We start from the raw sequence: 13,935 nt of genomic DNA, 5'->3' as shown, positions 1-13,935 counted from the left end.
GTCACATGATCTCAGTATATATACACCTGTTCTGAAAGGCCCCAGAGTCTGCAACACCACTAAGCAAGGGGCAGCACCAAGCAGGCGGCACCATGAAGACCAAGGAGCTCTCCAAACTGGTGAGGGACAAAGGTCTGGAGAAGTAGAGATCAGCGTTGGGTTATAGAACATATCCGAAACTTTGAATGTCCCACGGAGAACCATTAAATCCATTATTAAAAAATGGAAAGAATATGGCACCACAACAAACCTGCCAAGATGGCCGCCCACCAAAACTCACAGACCAGGCAAGGAGGGCATTAAATCAGAGAGGCAACAAAGAGACCAAAGATGACCCTGAAGGAGCTGCAAAGCTCCACAGTGGAGATTGGAGTATCTGTCAATAGGACCACTTTAAGCCGTACACTCCACAGAGCTGGGCTTTATGGAAGAGTGGCCAGAAAAAAACATTTGGTGTTCGCCAAAAAGCATGTGGGAAATTCCCTAAACATATGGAAGAAGGTACTCTGGTCAGATGAGACTAAAATGGAGCTTTTTGGCCATCATGGAAAACGCTATGTCTGGTGCAAACCAACACCATGCATCACCCCGAGAACACCATCCCCACAATTAAGCATGGTGGTGGCAGTATCATGATCTGTGGATGTTTTGTGTCAGCAGGGACTGGGAAACTGGTCTGAATTGAAGGAATGATGGATGGCGCTAAATACAGGGAAATTCTTGAGGGAAAACTGTTTCAGTCTTCCAGAGATTTGAGACTGGGACAGAGGTTCACCTTCCAGCAGGACAATGACCCTAAGCATACTGATAAATCAACACTCGAGTGGTTTGAGGGGAAACATTTAAATGTCTTGGAATGGCCTAGTCAAAGCCCAGACCTCAATCCAATTGAGAATATGTGGTATGACTTAAAGATTGCTGTACGCCAGCGGAACCCATCCAACTTGAAGGAGCTGGAGCAGTTTTGCCTTGAAGAAAGGGCAAAAATCTCAGTGGCTAGATGTGCCAAGCTGATAGAGACATACCACAAGAGACTTTCAGCTGTAATTGCTGCAAAAGGTGGCTCTAAAAAGTATTGACTTTGGGGGGGTGAATGGTTATGTTTTTTGTATTATTTTTTGTTAGTTTCACAAGAAAAAATATTTTGCATCTTCAAAGTGGTAGGCATGTTGCCTAAATCAAATGATACAAACCCCCAAAAAATCTATTTCAATTCCAGATTATAAGGCAACAAAATAGGAAAAATGCCAAAGGGGTGAACACTTTCGCAAGCCACTGTACGTACGTACGGTCACTGTGGGGACGACGTCGTCGATGCACTTATTGATGACTGATCTGGTGTACTCCTCAATGCCATCGGAAGAATCCCGGAACATATTCTAGTCTGTGCTAGCAAAACAGTCCTGTAGCTTAGCATTTGCTTCATCTGACCAGTTTCTTATTAGCCGAGTTACTGGTGCTTCCTGCTTTAGTTTTTGCTTGTAATCAGGAATCAGGAGGATATAATCATGGTCAGATTTGCCAAATGGAGGGTGAGGGAGATCTTTGTACGCGTCTCTGTGTGTGGAGTAAAGCTGGTCAATAGTTTAATATGCTGGTAGAAATTAGGCTAAACGGATTTAAGTTTCCCTGCATTAAAGTCCCTGGCCACCAGGAGCGTTTTCCTGTTTGTTTATGGTCTCATTTATACAACATTTTATCATTGAGTGCAGTCTTAGTGCCAGCATCAGTCTGTGATGGTAAATAGACAGCTACGAAGAATATAGATAAACTATCTTGGTAAATAGTGTGATCTACAGTTTATTATGAGATACTCTACCTGAGGCAAGCAAAACCTTGAGACTTCCTTAGATGTTGTGCACCAGCTGTTGTTTACAAATATACATAGACCGCAACCCCTTGTCTTACCACAGGCCGCTGTTCTATCCTGCTGAAAAAGCTTAAAACCCGCCAGCTGTATGTTATTCATGTCGTCGTTCAGCCACGACTCGGTGAAACATGATCCTATAGCCTTCTTAGACTCAACAAATCTGAAGCAATTATCAGCAGACAAAAAATGATATCTAAAAACAGAGATCATCCAATAAGAAGTATTAGATACTGTTAAAACATTTGCACTGAGAAAAACCCCAGGATTGGATGGCTTTCCCATAGAATTCTATTCAACATTTTGGGACAAAGTAGCCCTCTATTTTAACAAATGACGACACAATTCACTCAATTCAGTACTTCCTAGTTCCGAGTATCAAACAGTTATTTATTTTTGTTACAACCAGGAATATCTGGAGAGTCCCCTGCTGATTATAGATGCACACGTTTCATAAATTGTGATAATAAAATTAAAAACTTTTAATCAATAGAATGGCAAAAGTCTTACCAGACTTGATGCATATCAATCAAACATGCATATAAATAGACACTTACAAACAAATACAAGAACATGTTTCAGTTTAATACAATATGCAAAAAAACAAGATATAGTTTGATCAATAATGGCTGGTGGTGCTGAAAAAGCTTTCGATCATCTTGAAAGGCCTTTTCTGTTCAAAACTTTGGAAGCTTTCAACTTTTCCTGTTTGCACTAGCAATTGAACCGCTTGCAGAAAGAATTAGTCAGGACCCAAACGTAACAGGTATCACAATTGGTAAACATGAATACAAACTAAACGTTTTTGTTTTTATTTTTTATGAACCCCTACACCACTACCCTCTTCGAAGGACAAATATCTTTTTGTTTTTTTACAACTTTTTTGCTACATTTTACATACACATTTTACATACACAGTTTGCATACATGGTACTTTTATATAAAGCAGTCACATAACAAGAATACTTTACCAAACATAAGTTCTTTAGTCCCAAACCTCAGCCACTCTCAACCCATCCCACCTATCACCATAGACCACCCTCGTTTGGTTTCCATGTGCCATATATTTTTCATTTGTGCTGTGATGTTTTACATCATTTTTTTGTCTTTCTAATTATATAGTATCCACAGATTGTGAGCTAAAGATAAAAACCTTTCCTACGAGTATTATTATATTATTTATTGACTGACTATGGCTTTCCAAATCGCCCAACACTGCTATTTGTAAGGCTAATTTGAAGTGCATGTTGTGGCCTGTGACCAGAAACACGCTACATAGGGGCAATACCAGAACAAATTATATATTGATTCTGTTTCTTCACAGCAAAATCTACAGAGATGAGATTGTTGTATGCCCTATATCTATAGCATTTTGTTGGTGGTAAGAATTGTATCAAATAATTTAAATTACAAAACTCAATCTAAACTTATATGCAGATGACCGCCTGATATACCTGACCAATATTGAAAACTCAATGCCACTTATGCTAAAAATATTTTCCGAATACTCAAAAATCTCAACTGATACCGGTTAAACTTTTTGGAAAAGAAACTAACAGGCCTCTCAACCCCAGACTCATCTGCTTGCAGCAAAACTGCACCTGCCCCCACATGACTAGCATCCACCTGCAAGGTAAATTACAAATCCACGCGAGGGGCAGCCAGCACCGGAGTTGAGGTAAGCAATATATATATATATATATATATACACTGCTCAAAAAAATAAGGGGAACACTAAAATAACACATCCTAGATCTGAATGAATTAAATAATCTTATTAAATACTTTTTTCTTTACATAGTTGAATGTGCTGACAACAAATTCACATGGAAATCCAATTTATCAACCCATGGAGGTCTGGATTTGGAGTCACACTCAAAATTAAAGTGGAAAACCACACTACAGGCTGATCCAACTTTGATGTAATGTCCTTAAAACAAGTCAAAATGAGGCTCAGTAGTGTGTGTGGCCTCCACGTGCCTGTATGACCTCCCTACAATGCCTGGGCATGCTCCTGATGAGGTGGCGGATGGTCTCCTGAGGGATCTCCTCCCAGACCTGGACTAAAGCATCCGCCAACTCCTGGACAGTCTGTGGTGCAACGTGGCGTTGGTGGATGGAGCGAGACATGATGTCCCAGATGTGCTCAATTGGATTCAGGTCTGGGGAACGGGCGGGCCAGTCCATAGCATCAATGCCTTCCTCTTGCAGGAACTGCTGACACACTCCAGTCTCATGAGGTCTAGCATTGTCTTGCATTAGGAGGAACCCAGGGCCAACCGCACCAGCATATGGTCTCACAAGGGGTCTGAGGATCTCATCTCGATACCTAATGGCAGTCAGGCTACCTCTGGCGAGCACATGGAGGGCTGTGCGGCCCCCCAAAGAAATGCCACCCCACACCATGACTGACCCACCGCCAAACTGGTCATGCTGGAGGATGTTGCAGGCAGCAGAACGTTCTCCACGGCGTCTCCAGACTCTGTCACGTCTGTCACATGTGCTCAGTGTGAACCTGCTTTCATCTGTGAAGAGCACAGGGCACCAGTGGCGAATTTGCCAATCTTGGTGTTCTGTGGCAAATGCCAAACGTCCTGCACGGTGTTGGGCTGTAAGCACAACCCCCACCTGCACATTTGTGGCCTGCTGGAGGTCATTTTGCAGGGCTCTGGCAGTGCTCCGCCTGCTCCTCCTTGCACAAAGGCGGAGGTAGCGGTTCTGCTGCTGGGTTGTTGCCCTCCTACGGCCTCCTCCACGTCTCCTGATATACTGTCCTGTCTCCTGGTAGCGCCTCCATGCTCTGGACACTACGCTGACAGACACAGCAAACCTTCTTGCCACAGCTCACATTGATGTGCCATCCTGGATGAGCTGCACTACCTGAGCCACTTGTGTGGGGTGTAGACTCCATCTCATGCTACCACTAGAGTGAAAGCACCGCCAGCATTCAGAAGTGACCAAAACATCAGCCAGGAAGCATAGGAACTGAGAAGTGGTCTGTTGTCACCACCTGCCGAACCACTCCTTTATTGGGGGTGTCTTGCTAATTGCCTATAATTTCCACCGGTTGTCTATACCATTTGCACAACAAATGTATTGTCAATCAGTGTTGCTTCCTAAGTGGACAGTTTGATTTCACAGAAGTGTGATTGATTTGGAGTTACATTGTGTTGTTTAACCTCTTAGGGCTAGGGGGCAGTATTTACACCGCCGGATAAAAAACGTACCCGATTTAATCTGGTACTACTCCTACCCACTAACTAGAATATGCATATACTTATTAGATATGGATAGAAAACACCCTAAAGTTTCTAAAACTGTTTGAATTGTGTCTGTGAGTGTAACAGAACTCATATGGCAGGCAAAAACCTGAGAGATTCCTTTACAGGAAGTGGCCTGTCTGACCATTTATTGGCTTTCTTTGACATCTCTTTCCAAAACAAAGGATCTCTGCGGTAACGTGACACTTCCCACGGCTCCCATAGGCTCTCAGAGCCCGGGAAAAAGCTGAATGTCGTCATTCCAGCCGCTGAAACACATTATCGCCTTTGTCAAGTGGCCGATCAGGGGACAGTGGGCTTAGGCGCGTGCACTGGTCGCCCCCGTCTTTCTTTTTTTCCCTCTATTTACCGAAACGCAGATTCCCGGTCGGAATATTATCGCTTTTTTACGAGATAAATTGCATAAAAATTGATTTTAAACAGCGTTTGACATGCTTCGAAGTACAGTAATGGAATATTTAGACATTTTTTGTCACGAAATGCGCCATGCTCGTAACCCTGATTTACCATTTCGGATAGTGTCTAGAACGCATGAACGCTGTTTGGATATAACAATGGATTATTTGGGACCAAACCAACATTTGTTATTGAAGTAGAAGTCCTGGGAGTACATTCTGATGAAGACAACAAAGGTAATAACATTTTTGTTATAGTAAATCTGATTTTGGTGAAGGCTAAACTTGCTGGGTGTCTAAATAGCTAGCCCGTGATGGCTGGGCTATGTACTTAGAATATTGCAAAATGTGCTTTCACCAAAAAGCTATTTTAAAATCGGACATATCGAGTGCATAGAGGAGTTCTGTATCTATAATTCTTAAAATAATTGTAGCCAGAAAATGATGTTCATATGATAGGTAAGATACACAACACCTTGCAGAGAGAATGTCCAACTGACAATCTCTTAGAAAAAAATATAAACTATGGGAACCAAGACTTAAAAATAATTGATGTTGACACAGGATGGAGTGAAAGATAGAGCATAACTAATGTAAATGTATGCTTAATTCAGTATAAGTTAATGTATAGTATTTATTATACACGAGACAAAATTCACAAATTCTACAGCACAATGGCAAAGTCATGTCTTAAGTGTAAAACTAATAATGACTCAATAATCTATGCTTTCTGGGAATGTTATAAAGTCGAGAAGTTGTGGGCGGGGCGGGAAAGTTGGCTGTCAGAAGTATTACAATGTAAACGTTCTTTAAATTCACCTTTTTCATATTTTAAGACATGGCATATGGGGTTATAGTGAGATACCCGATGGGTTTGAAGATTCTCTTCTCATCACTCATCTTGAAAAAACATGCTAAAAACTTGGAAATCAATCAATCCACCATCATTATGACAATGGAAAAATCAAATGATGTGTTATTTAAATATTGAAAGTGTGTGGGTTACGGAGAGAAACAAAATGATGCATTTTCAGGCCATGTGGCGGAAAGTGATGCGGGCGCTGAAGATGGGGGTGTGTGCTAGTGGGTCTGGGTTATAAATTAGATGAAATCCACCCCCACCCCGCATCCCTCCTCTTAACCCTTCCCCTGTGTTCCCATGCAGCCCTCTCCCCTTATCACTCCGATGTTCCCCCGTTTAGGATCCGCCCACTCAAGGCCATGTAGTTGCCATGGTTTCTGCCAAGAAAACTTTTATCTTACCTCAATGCTTCACATTAACCCACCACTGAAGAACACATACCAACACACACGCTGTGTACTCATCATACTGCCACTCTAAGAGGAATACAGCAAGTAAGATATATTTTGGAATAAGGAAATATGTGCATCATATCACTATACTGCCTTGGTATCCATAATGCATGTACAGGAAATATCCTCAGAACTAAGTGACTCATAATGTGTCATACCACACACCTGTCGACTAGAGGAACTTTCATCTTCTCTTCAAAGATTCAGGAGACCACTGTACTGTGCATCTGTAAATCTCAAAGAAATGCATACTTACTTTAGGATAAGAAAGGTTTAGAATCCATACCAATATAATTTCAAAATGTAATTGTTATGAGTCTGTAATTCTTTATCAATATCTCAACAAAGTCTCAGTCAACTGAAATCTCGTCTCTTCTGTCTTACATTGAAGCAACTGTAGATTCCATTTAGATTGCATTTATCTTATTCCATTGAGTATATCTTTTCCCCCCAGAATAAATTTAATTGGCTCCCTGATTAATAGGATACTGTTTCCAGTTCCATGATTACATCCTCGGCAAGAAATCTAAATGAGATTCTGAGAGAAGAAGAAACATATAGCCTATCATGAGTTGTAGATATTTGCTGGCGGTATAACAAAAAACTTCTGAAAATTGCATTAATGCTTTTTAATAAAATTAAATTAAATAAACGAGTACACTGATATCATTATTTTGCGGGGCATATTGAGTGTTGTGGATTCATTTACTAACAAGCATCTATTCATGTCGTCAGCAACATGAAACAACACAACATTTACGATATCCAGGAACAATCCAATGACGTACAGCATTGTCATTCGTGTGCACTTTACATTACAGCACAGAATTTTACTGAAATGAAGGGGTATCTGAGCAACTACTTTATCGCATGCTGTAATGTAAAGTGCTACGCTACTATCACACAGGTCCGCGTTTGCGGCCGAGATGACTCTGGAAAATTAGCCTATCCATCAGGCCTGAAACAGGAAAGAACAAGCAGCAGTCATGTCACACACACCATCTAAATCTGTAATGTCTAAACCTGATAACTTTCCCCATAAATTTGCAAGTATGTCTTAAACTATTAATGTACAGTATGTTCCTTCTTGTTATCTCCAAAACGTGCAATCCAAAACACATTCTGCATCTCCTCTCAGACTGTAGCGGGTAATTTAACCTCCGGAATAATAAATACCTTGCGTTTATAAATGTGTGGCTGTCATAAGTATCTTCGTCTTCTGACGATAATGCGAAATCGTCATCAGAAAAGGTAGACCAATACGCAGCAGGTGTGCAGTTGTTCATTTTGAACATTTAATTAAATCAACACGAATACAAAAACAACAAACAAGAAAACGAACGATAAACTGACAGTCTGGCTAGCATAGGCTCAACACAGAACAATCACCCACAAATCACACACACAAACACACCCTAATATATGGGACTCTCAATCAAAGGCAGATAGACAACACCTGCCTTCAACTGAGAGTCCCAACCCCAATTAACCAAACATAGAAACACACACACCAGACTAACCATAGAATACAAACACATAGACCATCAACCAAAAACCCGGAAATACTAAATCAAACACCCTTTACACAAACACACCACCCCGAACCACATAAAACAAATACCCCCTGCCACGCCCTGACCAAACTACAAAACAATTAACCTTATATACTGGCCAGGACGTGACAGTACCCCCCCCTTAAAGGTGCTACCCCAGAAGCACCTTAACAAAAAATAACCCCAAGCAACACCAACAAAAAGTCCCCTTTTCTAAAGGGAGGGAAGGGAGGGTGGCTGCCGTCAACGACGGCACTGTGCGACACCCCCCCTCCCCAACCCACCTATTTCTGGAGGTGGCTCTGGTTCCGGCCGTTCCAGGCTGTCGGGCCACTCTGGCATCGCCGGGGGACAGTCTGGGCAGTCTGGCAGTTCGGGACAGTCTGGGCAGTCTGGCAATTCGGGACAGTCTGGGCAGTCTGGCAATTAGGGACAGTCTGGGCAGTCTGGCAATTCGGGACGTTCAGGGCAGTCTGGCCACTCCGGCAGTTCAGGGCAGTCTGGCCACTCCGGCAGTTCAGGGCAGTCTGGCCACTCCGGCAGTTCAGGGCAGTCTGGCCACTCCGGCAGTTCAGGGCAGTCTGGCCACTCCGGCAGTTCAGGGCAGTCTGGCCACTCCGGCAGTTCAGCGCAGTCTGGCCACTCCGGCAGTTCAGCGCAGTCTGGCCACTCCGGCAGTTCAGCGCAGTCTGGCCACTCCGGCAGTTCAGCGCAGTCTGACCTCTCTGACGACTGTTGACTGGCGGGCAGCTCTGACGACTGTTGACTGGCGGGCAGCTCTGACGACTGTTGACTGGCGGGCAGCTCTGACGATGACTGTTGACTGGCGGGCAGCTCTGACGATGACTGTTGACTGGCGGGCAGCTCTGACGATGACTGTTGACTGGCGGGCAGCTCTGACGATGACTGTTGACTGGCGGGCAGCTCTGACGATGACTGTTGACTGGCGGGCAGCTCTGACGATGACTGTTGACTGGCGGGCAGCTCTGACGATGACTGTTGACTGGCGGGCAGCTCTGACGATGACTGTTGACTGGCGGGCAGCTCTGACGGTGACTGTTGACTGGCGGGCAGCTCTGACGGTGACTGTTGACTGGCGGGCAGCTCTGACGATGACTGTTGACTGGCGGGCAGCTCTGACGATGACTGTTGACTGGCGGGCAGCTCTGACGATGACTGTTGACTGGCGGGCAGCTCTGACGATGACTGTTGACTGGCGGGCAGCTCTGATGATGACTGTTGACTGGCGGACTGACGCACTATAATCCTGGTGCGTGGTGCTGGTACCGGATATACCAGCTTATGAACACGCACCTCCAGGCTAGTGCGGGGAGCGGGAACAGGACGAGTCGGACTGGGTGGACGCACTTCCGGGTCCGCACGAGAGACAGGAGCTGGAAACCCAGGGCTATGGAGGCGCACAGCCGGTCTAGATCTTACCTCCTGCACAACCCGCCTTGGCTGGATGGAACTAGTAGCCCTGTACGAGCGGGGTGCTCGTACAGGGCAGACTGGGCTGTGCAGGGGCCTGATGGTAGCCGTGCGTAGAGCGGGAGTTGGGTAGCCTGGTCCTCGGAGGCGTACCGGCGACCAGATGCGCTGCGCAGGCATCCTCCTACCAGGCTGGATGCCCGCTCTAGCACGGCACCTGCGAGGGGCTGGAATAACGCGCACCGGACTGTGCGTGCGTATGGGTGAGATAGTGCGCTCCTCAGCGAAACATAGCGCTCTCCACCCCATACGCTCCTCCATATAACCACGGGTAGCTGGCTTCCGGCTCTTCTTACGCCTAGCCAAACTACCCGTGTGCCCCCCCCAAAAAAATTCTTGGGGGTGCCTCTCGTGCATCTCCTTCAGCGCGTCCACTCTGGCCTCGTACCACCGCCTCTCTGCCTTGGCTGCCTCAATTTCCCACTGCGGGCGGCGATAATCCCCAGCCTGATGCCAGGGTCCGGCCCCGTCCAGAACTTCCTCCCAAGTCCACTTCTCCCGCCAGTCCAACTCGAACTCCGTCTGCTCCTTCCTCTGCTGCTTGGTCCTTTGGTGGTGGGTGATTCTGTCATAAGTATCTTCGTCTTCTGACGATAATGCGAAATCGTCATCAGAAAAGGTAGACCAATACGCAGCAGGTGTGCAGTTGTTCATTTTGAACATTTAATTAAATCAACACGAATACAAAAACAACAAACAAGAAAACGAACGATAAACTGACAGTCTGGCTAGCATAGGCTCAACACAGAACAATCACCCACAAATCACACACACAAACACACCCTAATATATGGGACTCTCAATCAAAGGCAGATAGACAACACCTGCCTTCAACTGAGAGTCCCAACCCCAATTAACCAAACATAGAAACACACACACCAGACTAACCATAGAATACAAACACATAGACCATCAACCAAAAACCCGGAAATACTAAATCAAACACCCTTTACACAAACACACCACCCCGAACCACATAAAACAAATACCCCCTGCCACGCCCTGACCAAACTACAAAACAATTAACCTTATATACTGGCCAGGACGTGACAGTGGCTGCAAATACTTTACCTTGCACTCCCTGGGAATCTGCAGGTGCCAATAAATTACCAATTAGAAGCAATTATCCTGTTTTGGTTTAAAGTAGTCAAAGACATTCAACACAACTTTTACATGTCAATAATGTATCACAATGCGATTTATAACCAGATCCTCCCTGACATGAAAATGAAACCGCTTACCACTTGGCCCAGCTACAACTTGGATTTATGGTTTATGGTAGTAATACACCAGATCTGGTTGCCATACCTAAACCCGATCTTCATCATGTAAAAACCAGACCTTGCCTGCTAAGGTGGATGTGACATACTGTCATACCTCAAGCCAGAGATGGCTCATAAGAAAAGTGTGTTCCTACCTTCATCTCTGCGCACAGTGGTGTCAGAACTCTTCTGTTGTGGGCTTTCCTCGTCATGATCCTCTGAAAGAAAGACAACAATAGATATAAACTGAAGTTAGAGTTGACATATACGTTACTTCATTTACAGGCATCTGTGTCTAAAGAAACTAGCAGTGAATCATCAGCTATTGAACATTTGGCAGTTTTTCCTCACAGCACTTTTCTAAATGGCTGTTCAAAAAAATCTGTTGTTAAAAAAGCGGCTTCAAAATAGCCCTTGTCTGAAAAACGCTGACCATATTGATCTCTTCAAGTCTTTCGAAACTCTTTCGAAACTTGACATATACTTAAAAGGCCTATTCACACTGCTTTGTTCTTAGCCCTGGGCATCTTAGTCCTAGGATAGACTGGTCCTGGGCTAGCTTAGCCTGTGTTCACACAATCATTTGTTAACCCTGGGCTAAGTTTTAGCCTTTGGCTAAAGATTCACACTTGTATTCCAAAGCCCTGGGCTAACGGACAAACACAACATGCGACCAGCATTCTATCTCAATGTGCAATAAGACATTTACTAACACATTTCCTTTCGCTCCAAGCCTAGGATTTGATTTCCTTCAGTGATGGTTTTTATAAACCTTGCTGTCTGCGTGTCAGACCTCAAAAACAATGTTTCACATCTCGTCCTTGTACAGAACGCTGTGAACGAACGAGACATCACCTTCTCTGATCCAGGTGAAATCAGACAACAATATTTTTAGCATGAATATATCAAATTAAATGTCAATTGAAAAGCTACGAAAACAGAGGAAAATTGAGCATTTGATGCCCTTCCAGTTGAAGAGTTTGTAGCTTTAGTTGGCCAGCCTTCTTAGCAACCATTTTTGTTAGGCATAGCAAGCAACTAAAGTTTTTGCACGGATTAAAGTATTTTGTTTTTTGTCCTCAGATGAAAGGATTAAATAGTATGAATTTACCTACTCAAAATAACGAGCAGAACGCTTACAGGCACCATGGCATACACTGCCATCAGGAAGTATTCATACCCTTTAATTTTTGTTGTGTTACAGCCTGAATTAAAAATGAATTAAAAAAAATACACACAATACCCCATAGTGACAAAGTGAAAAAATGTTTTAGAAATGTTTGTAAATGTATTGAAAATTAAATGCATAAATATCTAATTTACACATGTATTCACACCCCTGAGTCAATACATGTTAGAATCACCTTCAGCAGTGATTACAGCTGTGAGTCGTTCTGGTTAAGTCGAAGAGCTTTGCACACCTGGATTGTACAATATTTGCAAATTTTTCTTTAAAGAATTCTTCAAGCTCTGTCACGTTGGTTGTTGATCATTGCTAGACAGCCATTTTCAAGTATTGCTATAGATTTTCAAGACAATTTAAGTCAAAACCATAACTAGGTCACTCAGGAACATTCAATGTCGTCTTGGTAAGCAACTCCAGTGTATATTTGGCCTTTGGTGTTTTAGGTTATTGTTCTGCTGAAAGGTAAATGTGTCTCCCAGGGTCTGTTGGAAGGCAGACTAAACCAGGCTTTCCTCTAGGATTTAGCCTTTGCTTAGCTCTATTCCATTTTTTTAACTCCCTAGTCCTTGCCGATGACAAGCATACCCATAACATGATGCAGCCAACACATCTTTGTAGTGACTGGGTGTAGTGATACACCATCCAAAGTGTAATGAATAACTTCACCATGCTCAAAGGAATATTCAGTGTCCGCCTTTTTTATTTTTTACCCATCTACCAATAGGTGTCCTTCTTTGCGAGGCATTGGAAAACCTCCCTAGTCTTTGTGGTTAAATCTGTGTTTGAAATTCACTACTTCACAGGAGAGCCATTTGAACTCAAACTTTTTGCTCTCCACTTTCTGGAGGACCGAGTTTTGAAATCACTGGAATTCCCGGTGGAATTAGAGTATGATCGCTAAGGAGATGGAGAAAATTCTGCCAGTTGATTGCAAATATGCAGAGGGTCAAAAAGAGAACACACAGAAGGCTGTTGTATAAAACACCTGTGTCCGGATTACATCATCAAACTAAGGGCAATTGTGGCATTTGTGGCATTTGTGAAGTGAGGGAGAAGCGTCCATCCATGTAAATGGGTAAGATGGTCTAGCTAGCTACATTTTCAGATATTATACATTTCTAATTTGGTCATAAAGTCGTTTTCATTTCAAGTTAAAGCGTACTGCTAGCTGGCTGGCTTGCTAGCTAATGTTATGTGTATGATCTGTGTAGCAACATTGTTCATATCTCAGATCCATTTACATTTCTAGCTAGCTAACATTGAACCTGGTTGGTTAGCTACCTGCAGATTCATGCAGGGTAGTAACATTATGAGTTAGGATTATGGTTTATTGTTTAGCTAGCTAGATAGCTACATGTCTAAACAAAAGACTCCCCTATGCAAATAACTATTTCACTACACCTTCTGTATCCTGTGCATGTGACAAATAAACCTTGATTTTATTTGATATAGTAAGTGTTTACCAGAGACAATCATGTGAATAACATAACCTGCACCAAAGTCAAATTAGGATATAACGTTAGACCAATGAGACAGTATCCAAGTTCTAAAATTCTCCTGTAGAATGTCCTGCTTTTATTTCGTCA

Source organism: Salmo salar, chromosome ssa20 (assembly GCF_905237065.1).
Source record: "Salmo salar chromosome ssa20, Ssal_v3.1, whole genome shotgun sequence".
NCBI lineage: Eukaryota > Metazoa > Chordata > Actinopteri > Salmoniformes > Salmonidae > Salmo > Salmo salar.
Note: the sequence above shows the minus strand (reverse complement) of the source record.